The 11,412-nt window shown below is 34.2% G+C and overlaps 1 long non-coding RNA gene across 1 annotated transcript; it reads left to right on the top strand.

Moving 5' to 3' along the window:
• The first annotated feature begins 604 nt into the window (after positions 1-604).
• LOC127701507 (uncharacterized) lies at positions 605-1,837 on the top strand. Its single transcript, XR_007982071.1, has 2 exons — positions 605-1,297; positions 1,771-1,837. It is a non-coding gene; the product is annotated as an uncharacterized LOC127701507 (long non-coding RNA).
• The last annotated feature ends 9,575 nt before the right edge of the window (positions 1,838-11,412 follow it).

Here is an 11,412-nt window from a genome sequence, read left to right as displayed (position 1 = left end):
GGCTTATTACCATTTCATGCACTACGATGATTTTTACCAAAAATTGACAAATGTTGAATATATAGGTGAGCAACACAGGTTCTTTAAACTCCTGTTAATACATAAAACAACACAAAAACCGTACTATAATTGTTTCTCTAAACAGTAGCTTATGCTTAACATTTATAATAGATTCACTTGTGCATTCAGTAAGTTCTTGGGCACTTTAATTTTACACCTTGTGACTCAAATATCGAGTTCACGACATAATAATGTTTATGTTTATACAGATATAAGAAGATATGGTATGAGTGCCAATGAGACAACTCTCCATCAATGTCACAATTTGTAAAAGTAAACCATTATAGGTCAATGTACGGCATTCAACACGTAGCCTTGGTTCACGCCGAACAGCAAGCTATAAAGGATCCCAAAAATGACTAGTGTAAAACCATCCAAACAGGAAAACCAACGGTCTAATATATATAAAAAAACGAGAAACGAGAAACACTTATAAACCACATCAACAAACGACAACCACTGAACATAAGGTTCGTTACTTAGGACAGGTGCAAACAAATGCAACGGGTTTAAACGTTTTAATAGGAGCCAACCTTCATGCAGTGGAAGAGAATTCACCAGATTAATAACTCATGTAAAAACATGCAGATATAGACCAATCAAATGTCCAAACAAATCTTGCCCGCATTTCCTCGCGAAATGGTGTCTCGATAATCATATTGAGGAATGTACTTTTACGTTGATAACTTGTCCATCAGTTGGATGTGGGGAGAAAATCATAAGATGCCAAATAGAACAACACTTGTTTAAATGTCAACATCGCTCCATTCTTTGCCAGAATCACCATTTTGAATGCGATCAACGACTTACAGGAAAAGATTCAGAAATTGATTTGTTTGCTTCATTATTTTGCAATAAATGTGGCCAAGCGATAATGAAAAAAGACATAAATGAACATGAAAAGTATTGTGCGAAGTCTAAAACAAAAAGGAAGCTTTGTAAAAAGACAGTGCTTCGTGAAGAAGAACTTTTTCACTTAGACGCTTGTTTCAAGGCTGAAGTCTTGTTTCAATGTCCAAACATTGGTTGTGGTTTAACAAATGAAAGAAACAAAATTTTAGAACACAAGTCAATCTGCTCACATGCAAGTATCGATTGTCTAAATTTTGAAAGTGGATGCAAAACCGGAGATAAACGAACGAATATGCAAATTCATACAGCAAAGTGTCCATTGAGAACTGACAAATTTGAAGACCAGAAAAGGGTATTCATGGAACAAGATCACACTCCTCCAGTAGTAAGCCTTCTGTATCATAAAACTTTTAATAGTGAAAATGCATAAAAACGGTCTTAATTTTGTACCAAATTAAGGCACCAAACTATTTTTATTTTGGGTGTGGTATGGGTAGACATGAAACAACTGACAGGGTTTACCTTATGAATTTTATTTATCGCAACTGGTATAACTGAACATTAAATACAAATGTACTAATTATATCTCTACATGCAAATTAACCGTCTCATAAAAGTGCCGACCTACCGACAATTGAAAATGTTCCTTTATGTTTTTGTAAGTGCCTACCGACTTGCCGACCACTAAATACAAATGTATTTACTTTATTTTTTTTCGTGCAAAATTGACGAATTTTAATATTGAAACTTTAAACCGATTTACTCTTTAAATACTACTTCCGCAGGAACTATTTACTTTAATACAAAAAGATTATTGATGCATAGAATAAATCGAGTGTCTTTTTGTTTTACTTGCAGGAGCAACCTGGTTCACATTTACCGTTTCGTTCAGTGCATTCTCCTCCGCATGAACAGCTAAAAGAAAGTAAGTTTTCTTTAATTTGACAGTTTTCTCCTATTTTATTATGAATAATAATGAACACAGTACCCTTATATACAAACAACTGAAATCAGGTAAAAAATTACTTCAATCATTAAAAATTAAAATTCATAGAATCATAAGTATATATTAAAATGGATAATAAAAACTAATCGTGCATAATCATTAATAATAAATATCAATAAATGAAAGTGGATAATCAATTCACGTGGATAGTAAGCGGAGAGCTAAAGGATTTTGGCACTGGGTCTCTGTTGGACACAGTATCAGCCACAGAGTACTCTCCGCTGGATCGCTGGGCCAAGGCCCGCTCCCGGCCGTTCCGAGGTTGACATTGATAATCATGTACTTAGTCAACCTCGACCTTAAACATGGGGAACATTCCCCAAACCCCTATGATCAATATAAAGACCAAATAGCATTCATAATAGAAGGGGGAAAACAACCCCCCCTCCTGACCCCCCCCAAAGTAAAATATTATTACATATTCGGATAGCATCCATCGTACGGCCTGTATAAAATAATAAGGAAAATGGGCTACGATCAATAATAAAAAAGTTATTCAAAAAAAATGTACGGCCTTTTGTACGGCTCCTGGCGGCTGGCACTGTAATACTAGAGCCAGCCGAGGCCGTACACAAAATGGCGGCCAAAAAAAAAAAAGGGGAGATAATCAAATATTATATATAATCATATAATAAACACACATTATCATATTAAATGGCGCCAAATTCAAAAAATTATAAAAATAAAAAAATAAAAAAAAAATAAAATAAATTAAAAAATAAAAATTAAAATTAACCAATTAAAATCATGGTTACATATTAAAATAAAAAATAAAAGTTAAAAATTAAAAAATAAAAAATAAAAATTAAAATTAAAAACATTATCATATTCAAATTAAAAATGTAATCAAATAAGATAAAAATTATAATATTAAAAAAATTTAAAAAAAAAAAAAAAAAAAAATAAAAAATAAATTACCTATAAAAATATTGGAATAATCCAAATTAAAATGAAAATTCCCAACCAACTAAATGGAAATACCATTAGTCAGCCAAATGAGAAAAAGGCTAAAGGATTAGGCTATAGGTATATAAGGGGTAATACTGTACCCTTATATACAAACAACTGAAATCAGGTAAAAAATTACTTCAATCATTAAAAATTAAAATTCATAGAATCATAAGTATATATTAAAATGGATAATAAAAACTAATCGTGCATAATCATTAATAATAAATATCAATAAATGAAAGTGGATAATCAATTCACGTGGATAGTAAGCGGAGAGCTAAAGGATTTTGGCACTGGGTCTCTGTTGGACACAGTATCAGCCACAGAGTACTCTCCGCTGGATCGCTGGGCCAAGGCCCGCTCCCGGCCGCTCCGAGGTTGACATTGATAATCATGTACTTAGTCAACCTCGACCTTAAACATGGGGAACATTCCCCAAACCCCTATGATCAATATAAAGACCAAATAGCATTCATAATAGAAGGGGGAAAACAACCCCCCCTCCTGACCCCCCCCCCCAAAGTAAAATATTATTACATATTCGGATAGCATCCATCGTACGGCCTGTATAAAATAATAAAGAAAATGGGCTACGATCAATAATAAAAAAGTTATTCAAAAAAAATGTACGGCCTTTTGTACGGCTCCTGGCGGCTGGCACTGTAATACTAGAGCCAGCCGAGGCCGTACACAAAATGGCGGCCAAAAAAAAAAAGGGGAGATAATCAAATATTATATATAATCATATAATAAACACACATTATCATATTAAATGGCGCCAAATTCAAAAAATTATAAAAATAAAAAAATAAAAAAAAATAAAATAAATTAAAAAATAAAAATTAAAATTAACCAATTTACAATCTCTCTTTTCTTCTTTTCTAGAACTTTCGACATATGTACGGCTTTTATGTACCCTAACCCTAACCCTAACCCTAACCCTAACCCTAACCCTAGATTGTTATTGGACACAACAAATTAAATAATAACAAACAAAATATAAAGTGTGCTTTCGCATGATAAATTTTAATTAACACAAACATATAAACTATTTACAAATGTAATACATGTTTACATTAATGTCATTTCACCTCTGTCCAGTGCAAACAGCATCCATCGGTCTTCTGATAACTTACTTCTGTCAGGACTGAAGTTTGAGAAGCAACATACTTTGCAGGGATCAAATTTCTTGACTTGACTGTCGTATTTTCCACTAAATAGAAATCCATTCTTGAAATTCTCAATTATGCTATAGTTAATGGTTTCTTCCATTGACCTGGTGTAATCAAACAACACATACTTCTCATTTGTGAAACAATGAGCCAAATCAGTCTTTTTTCCACTCTCTAAGCAAATACAATCTCTGTATAACTGAATGTACTTTGCAAGAAATGTCTTGCCTTCTCCACCAACAGCATCATATATCCACAAGACTTTACGGTCATCTTGTTCATCTAATAATCTTAATGTTTCAATCTGCCAATCAAACAATATACAGTTCTGGATGTCATATATCTGCTTGTCTTCCTCGTGCTCCCTATGAAACACGGCAAACTGACTATCAAAAATCTTCTTATCAATGTAGCTTAGGTAGCAATATGGTGGTAAAGTATACATAATCTTAGACCACTTCATTGCACAACAGTACGATTTACAAATAGTTCCTAGCCAGTCTTTGTCCACACCACAGACAACAGCGCGATAGTCCTCTTTGGTAATATATTTAACCCAGTCCTTAACCTTCTTCGGAGACTGGACATCCGTATAACCCGGGCAGAGAAATTCGATAACCCATAGATTCTGGAACTCTTCAAAGGTGTACTGTTCCTTCGTCTTAACATATGCGTGCGAATGGGCATTAGGCATATAACCCCCGCCTGCTTCATTACTAACAACCAGCCCAATAACCTCTTCATGGGAGAACTCCATTCGTGGAGTGAGCAGTCTCTGGGAAATGCTGTATTTACATGGATAAGAGAACGTAAGGGCGAAGTTCTGACCACGTTTCTCACCGGGAATATGTCGTTCATCTCCCTCAACAGGTCCAGCTGGTACACCTCTCTGTTCACGGCCTGAACTGCTAACAGGTACCATATCTCCACCTCTATGCTCTTCAGGAACCAACTGTTTGCTAGCATAGCTTCTGCAGGCATTGCTCTTCTTGTGTTTAGCCAAGGAGTTTCTGTTTAACCACTTCTGACAAATGTTACACTTAACTTTAACAATCTCTCTTTTCTTCTTTTCTAGAACTTTCGACATATGACGTGTAGGGAGCACGAGGAAGACAAGCAGATATATGACATCCAGAACTGTATATTGTTTGATTGGCAGATTGAAACATTAAGATTATTAGATGAACAAGATGACCGTAAAGTCTTGTGGATAGGGTTAGTATCTTCGTCAATAGACGGATAATGCTAGACGTCTCCTAATCCAATGCGTTTTAGTTCTGTCATTGCCGTTTTGAAATGTTCTCTGGAAGCACTAAAACTTTCATCATTCACAATGTCAATTTTTAAATTGTACGGTGGAGCCCTAAAATATTGTATTCAATGAGTATCTTATATTATTTATAATAATGTCCATCAGCTTTACGCACATCCATATATAAATGGCCCAACGCTTCATCTTACTTTAATGTGTCATAAATTATGTTCGATTCTTGGATATATTTTCTTTTCTTTTAAATACTGCCGGAAAATAGTCGCTGCTGCTATACTTTGCTTTATTGTTTTATCAGCAGTCATTTTCAAACGTTTTCGTTCGATTTCTTCATCAACTGTCACTTATATCGACAAATCGTCTTTTACCAGGCTCCATCTTTAGTGTGCATAAAACACATCAACTATGCGTTACATGGAAAATCAATAGATAATCAGGTAACGATCAGTGGGCGGAGCATACACATCAAGAGTGAAGGTCAAATACGCGGTCAGTGGGCGGAGTAAACACTTGAATATTTGACGTTAGGTTTTGCGAAGTGAAATCTAGGACATTTGTGTTTAACTTTTCAATAATTGTATACTTAATACGGTTAGCATAACCGCACAAAAATATTATCATGCGTTGACCCAACTAGCATGATTATTTAGACAGTGTAGAAAATGTTGAACGGTTCGGGCTTTCGTCCTCATCGTTCAACAATTTTCGACACTGTCTAAATAATCATGTTAGTTGGGTCAAAGCATGATAACTTATATTTACCTTCAATTAAAGGTTTTCACATTTGTCTGCGGTTTTTGCAAACGCATGATGAGTTTTGACAAACTATAGTGTTTAAACTTTTGAAAACTATAGTGTTTAAACTTTTGAAAACTATAATAGTGAAATAACGAGTGAAACTTTGAACTGCAAACAGGAGCAGCAACAGCAGATCTATACAAGTAAGTCAATATGAAGAAATCGTTAACTCCTGACCTAAATCCTTTTGGCATGTTTTTTCTTCTTTTTTTTTTTTTTGCCTATTATCTTGAAAAATATAATTATAGATCATCATAGACAAAAACTCGGCACAGCAAAAATTATCAGAGGCCGGGACCAGATAATGGCTTATACAGTTTTCGTTCATGACACATATTATTAATTTTCCTTTTTAGGACGGTGATGGCCCTTTCGAAATACGACAGTGTTAATATATCCCAACTCATTCGCTATGTCCGTGTCTCATGTGACTCTTTAGATTTCAATGTACCTAATATATCAATGTTTATCAGTTTACTGATAATACAGGTTTAATAAAAGTTTAAATTCCGTATTTGTTCTTGAGCCTTGAGTGGCTTCTCTTTCAGTATTCTGATCCTTGTCCGTGTCTGTAACCTTTTCACTGTGTGACGTCACTATCATACGTCACGTTAAAAATTTTCTAACGTTCGATAAGAAAGCTAGCTGTATGGAATGATTGTAAGATGTACATGTCCATCTGGCAGGTGTCAGCTGACTTTAACCTCATTTTCAAGATTCAGTGGTTAAAGTTAAGTTTTTGTCTGTTCTTATACTGTATGCAATAGATCAACTATATTTGGTGTATGAAAATCATTTTTCGATTTACATGTCAGTCGGGCATGTTTTATTTGACCTTGACCTCATTTTGACGGTTCATTGCTCAATGTTTATTTTAGTTTTTTTGGTCTGTTTTTCTTATATTATTGGTAAACGGTCAACAATATTTGGTGTATGGAATGATTGTAAGGTCTGTCTGAAAATTATCATCTGACCATGACCTCATTTTTATGGTTCATTGGTCAATCTTAAGTTTTTCTTGTTTAGTGATTCTCTTGGATACTTTATGTAAAATGTCAATTTTATTTAAAGCATGTTATGATTGTAAGGTGTACATGTCAGTCTGGCAGGGTTCACCTGACCTTGGCCTCATTTTCAGGGTTCATTGATCAATGTTACGTTTTCCTGGTTAACTTTGTTTCTTCGATGCACATCAATAGGTCAATTATATTTAAAGCATATTTGGTGTATAGAATGGTTGAAATGTGTACATATATTTCCAATTCGGTTTATTTGACCTTTACTTCATTTTCTTGGATCATGTTAAATTGTTGTGATAGTTGTAGCAAAGCTTAAAAGTAGTAGGTTCTACTTCTTACTAAAATTTAAAATTAGAATTAATTGACCAATATCACAACGCACCATAGCTAATACAATGAATAGATAGAAAATATGTCTTTTTGTTGACAATTTACGTACTTTCGTTCTATTCATGACGTCACAAATAGCACTCATTTTGATTTTCCACGAACATTCAATAAAAACAGGTAAATTTCCATTGATTTCTAAGACAGGAAACATAGAGTGCAGGCGTCGACAAAAGAGATCTTTTAATATAATCTTTGTAATGAAGTTTTACATATTGGACTCTAATATTTAGTTTGTCGAAGCCTGCGCTCTTTGTTTCCCATGCCTTAATTTGGTTGAAATCAGTACGATGATTTTATCAAATTTCGGAAAAATCTCTATTTTTGACCTATTTAAGATGTACAAATCAACGCTTCAAAATAAAACTTTGACAAAAGCAGTTCTATTTAACTTTCAAACATGTCTTTTCGTCAATTTAATACATTTTTATCCTGAAGCATTGAACTAAATAATCGGGGCCAAATTTGGCCCTTACCGAATTTACTCCTTTAAAAACTATTAACATAATATCAGTGGTAAGTAAAGCAGGTCAGACATTTGTTTACATTTGGTGTCATTGTAGAACTGAACACTGTCGTATTTAGGTCATGAGATCATATATTGTTTATCGGACGGCCAGAAATGTTTAGAGAAGATTTAGGATTAAAAACTTGGAATACAGTCGAAAGGTTAGGTTTTTCATTTGTATTGCCAGCGAGGGATGAAATGGAAATTTTTTGGTACTTTCAGTCGAAGAGAATCTCAAACTATTCGCCTCCTCAAATCATTTGGGTTCACACGATTAAGGTCTTATCAAAAGAAAGGAAATAAGGTAAGATATTATTCGTTTACACGTGTTAATGCCAAATTTCTCCTTGGTTTGGAGTGTGACATTGCCCCGTAGCTATTGGCACTTGGATGATAATCAGGTGGCTATCAATTCAACTCAATAGAGTTAATCTAGTTGATCGTATTATTATTAAAGATGAAACAAATCATGGCCTTGTCATTTGCCATTCTAATATAACAGCTCAAGAAAGAGATTTGTTCAGCGGCTCAGGAATGATGGAGTGCACTTGTCAGTCAAAGGTAATGATGCTTTTTTGAACAATGTACAAGGAGCTTGAGTCTGAGTTCAGAGTTTGCAAACTCTGTTCGTCGAGTATTTTTTAATTGATCAGCATTATTGTAAGTGTACCATGTAGTAAACTCGTTTTGTTGGGGATGAGTGTGTATAGCCTTACTCGTTTTGGCGGGATCTGGCAAGATGACAGGGGGGTCATGACCCTATAATTCTACGTTAGACTATATGCTACAATATTTTCCTGTGATACCACAGCGAAGTTGTGTTTTTTTTTAGAAATAGTTTTCTCTTGTTTACCAGAGCGGCCGGTTCATTACTGGTACCAGTTTTGGATTATTTTATCCTCCGAGTACTGGGGAAGCGTTATTCGGGTTATGGCCTAGCGTCAGTGTGGGGTCGTGCTCCTCGTTCATTCTAATTCCATTAGAGGAACTTTTGTTACTTTTGTTACCAGGAGAGCACCAACTTGCCAATATTACAAATGCCGGCGGTTTGTATCGTCTTGCCAGACCTCGTTTACTGTTTTTTCCTGCGGCCAATATTATTCCACATAGTATTTCTTGAATTATTTAAATCTTTGATCAGAATATAGATGTGGATTGATTGCCTATGAGACAATTCAACTGTATAAACAACGTGGGTGTAGGCACCCAAAGGTGACCGTACAACCTGCAATAATGAGCAAGACCAATACCTCATGCGGCCGATTTTATTCCACACAGTATTTCTTGAATTTTTTAAATCTTTAAATTAATTAAGTAAATTGTAAAGTCAGGATTTCGTTACTATCCATTATCTTTAAACATTTAGTAAATTATTTCATAGACACACGTTATTTGGTTGTTTATAAATCGAATCCAAAACTTAAGCTACGATCTGAAGATATACAATTTATGACACAAATTCCAATAAAAATTAGACGTGCGAAAATGCTGAAAAAAATCGCAACCCTTTAAAATGTATTCCCATGCACAATCCAGGTGAACCCATCATGACATAGTATGTCTGTACAAAACAAGTAAGTTATTAAGAGACCGTTTTTATCAATTTTAAAGCTTTCATACATGATAAGATTTATTTTTTAGCATACTCTCTTGACCATATTCTCTATCGCCATTTATATTTCTGCTTTTTTAGAAGCGTTCTTGGACTTGGACCATTTATCGCTTAACAGTCTATTAACATTTTTGACCATATGACCCCTAAAGCTAAAAAAAAAAGAGCAGTTTGACCTTTTTTTTAACCTTGTACATGCAAATGTGTATTTGACACTGAGAATATTGGATTCAGAAAGAATATGTTTGAAATGATTGTGTTTGAATTTCCAAGAATGAGGCAAACGTAGAGCAAAAAATTAAACACAATAATTATATTGTGCATTTGTAAATATACTAGTACACTGTGCGAAGGAGATTGGCAATTTTTAAAGTTGACAAACATTTATATTTAGATGGAAGCAAAAAGCGAATACAAATTTTTAATGCAGTTGAATTATTATGAGGAAAGAATACTAAATAGTTAATATCAATGGAAACAATTGCGATCTTATCCCACGCATCTATCAAACACTTTGATTTTATTGGTTGTTATTGGCTTTGAACTAGCTTTCAGTTATTCTGAGTACTGTCAAATTAGTACTTTGTGTCTTAATATAAAAATAAGAAGATGTGGTATGATTGCCAATGAGACAACTCTCCACAAGAGGCCAAATGACACAGAAATTAACAACTATAGGTCACCATACAGCCTTCAACAATGAGCAAAACTCATACCGCATATTCAGCTATAAAAAGGCCCCGAAATGACAAATGTAAAGCAATTCAAACGAGAAAACTAACGGACTAATTTATGTACAAAACAATGAACGCAAAACAAATATGACACACAGAAACAAACGACAACCACTGAATTAGAGACTCCTGTTGTTAGTTGGTTTTTTTTGTGACGATCTCATGAGTCTAGCCTTTTTCAACTAAATTTTATAAAGTAATATGTTGTGTTGTTACACCACAGTCTCAGGTTAGGGAGAGGGCTGGGCGCCCACAAACATATTTTACCCCGCCGCATTCTGTATGTGCCTGTCCAAAGTCAGGAGCCTTACTGTATATCATACTTGTTTTTCATTTATGATATTGTTTTGTACATAAATCAGCCCGTTACTTTTCTCTTTTGAATTGTTCTACATTTGTCATATCGCGACCTTTTTTGATATTTTTAACATTAACAATTTTTTTTAGCACTTTTTCTCTATACAACTGCCCTATATAGTACAACCATTATATATAGGAATATCACACTAATGATATACATATCCTTGTTGCATTTTATCAATATTTTGCAAAAAGACCTTGTAAGCGATGCAGCATCCTTGGAGCCTACTAAACTATTTGTTTTAAATGCGTGATTGTTGCGTGCATACTAAGAAAGCATGTACGTAAATATGCGATATCACGGATTTTTATGAAATTTTGCATGCAACTAGAGCATGTGGACTGCATCTGCATACGAAAATCGAAACAAAAAAATGGGAAACTTGTATTAATTTGGAGATATATCAAATCGAATATTATGTAGAAAGAAGTACAAATGAATAGGATGCACGAATATTTATAAAACAATATTGAATGTTTTGAACATAAATTGAATTTTCTCAAAAACATTCGAGTGAAAAATAAATATATATATAACTATATGTATTCATATACATTATATAAATAACACATAGCTGAGAGGGTGATAGAGCAGATTGTTACCCCGAGAAAACATTGTTAACTGAGGCGAAGCCAAGGTTGACAATGTCTTTTCGAAGGGTAACAATCTGCTCTATCCCCCT

Source organism: Mytilus californianus, unplaced genomic scaffold (genome assembly GCF_021869535.1).
Source record: "Mytilus californianus isolate M0D057914Y unplaced genomic scaffold, xbMytCali1.0.p SCAF_1, whole genome shotgun sequence".
In the NCBI taxonomy this organism is placed as follows: Eukaryota; Metazoa; Mollusca; class Bivalvia; order Mytilida; family Mytilidae; genus Mytilus; species Mytilus californianus.
This window is presented reverse-complemented; position numbering and strand designations above follow the sequence as displayed.